The sequence below is a fragment of the Condylura cristata genome, unplaced genomic scaffold (assembly GCF_000260355.1).
Source record: "Condylura cristata isolate star-nosed mole 26May11 unplaced genomic scaffold, ConCri1.0 scaffold00034, whole genome shotgun sequence".
In the NCBI taxonomy this organism is placed as follows: Eukaryota; Metazoa; Chordata; class Mammalia; order Eulipotyphla; family Talpidae; genus Condylura; species Condylura cristata.
In genome coordinates, this window is record NW_004567135.1 from 9741603 (window position 1) to 9743306 (window position 1704).

The window sequence follows — 1704 nt, forward strand, 5'->3', positions numbered from 1 at the left end:
GTGCAGGCCACTGAGGAGGAAGAGCTGGGACAGGCCCAGAGAAGGCAAGTAAATCCCAGAATTCCCTCCAGAATCTGCTTTTCTACCCACATTTCCCAAGGGCCGTAGGGATAAGCCCGTTTCCCGTCCGGTTTCTTTGCCCTTTTGAAGTTTTCCTGAGGTCTTTGAGCCCTAGAAACAATGATAAACAAAAGGCTTTTTAAAAATGGCTTTTTTTTTGAGGAGTAGAATTTTTCACTTATTTTTCTATTAGGGAATCTCTCAAGAAAGAGCAAGGTTGACATAGGGCAGAGTGCTGGATTTCTGGATATATTAAAGGCCAAAAGAATCAGGCTAGGTTCTTTGCAATTGTGGTGTTAAAAAAAGAAAAAAGAGGCCCTCGCTGGTGGTGCAGCAGGTTAAAGCACAGCACTGAGAAGCTAAAGCCACTTCCGCATGAGTTCGATTCCCGCCTGCCCCGGAGGTGACCACATGGTGTGGCAGACCTCCCCTGACCCGCCCGCTGCTCCCCTCAGCAGTGTACTTCGTCCATCTGCCTGTTCTGCTCCCCACTCTGTCTCTGGTGAAGCCTCTCACCGCCCCTGAGCCTCTGGCCTGTACCCCAGTTCTGTATGCACAAATAAATAAATCTTTAAAAAAAAAGAAAAAGAAAACACAGACCCAAATGGAGCAGTTATGCTGAGCCCCCCAAGACATGAAACGATCCAATTGCAGTCTCAGCCCCCTTCGAAAATAAAACCCTACGGGCCTCCCTGGTGCTCTAGGGGTTAAGTCTCTGTGCTGTCACACTATATCTGCTATAGCCTGAGTTCGATCCCCCATGGCCCAGCAGACCTCTCCTGTCGCCCGCTGCTCCCCTCAGCTGTGCGTTCCACTCCATCTGCCTCTTCTGCTCCCCACTCTTTCTCTGGTGAATCCTCTCACCCCTCTGCACCTCTGGTTTACACCCCAGTTCTTCTATACATAAATACGTATATCCTTATTTATTTTTTAAGTTTATTTTATTCATGTGTATAAGAACTGGGGTACAGGCCAGAGGTGTGGGGGGGAGGGATGAGAGGATTCATCAAAGACAGAGTGGGGAGCAGAACAGGCAGATCTACTGAAATACACTGCTGAGGGGAGCAGCGGGAAACAGAAGAGGTCTGCCAGCCATGTGGGTCAGCTCCCTGGCTGAGGATAGAATTTGTGCTGCAGTGGCTGCAGGCAGCTTCATCATGCTGAAACTTAACCCCTCATGGCACAGGGGAGGCCCCATACATATTTAAAAATAAACAACTAATCAAAACCCTACCCTACCAACCTTCAGTTTCCTGGTCCACAGGAGTGAGGTCATCTACTTGAAAAGACTCTGCTTCCCTTGAGAGAAGGTGATTTTGACTACAACATCCTTTCTTTTGGGATAAGCTCACTTACCACACCCTCTTTCTGACTATAAACACCTCCATTCTGTGCATGACCTCGCAGGGCCTTGCCTCCTTGCTGGGCTGGGGCTGCCCAACTCACCAATCATGCAATAAAGCCAACTACAACTCTCAATTCTTTCGAATGACTTGATTTTTAGCAGCTGTTGGCTTTAATCAAGAGGATATTCCCAAGGGATTATGGGTCATACATAATCTTAGACTTTCTTTAAAAATCTTGTTTTCTGGGCCCTCCCTGGTGGCACAGCAAGTTAAAGCACAGCATTAAGAAGCTAAAGCC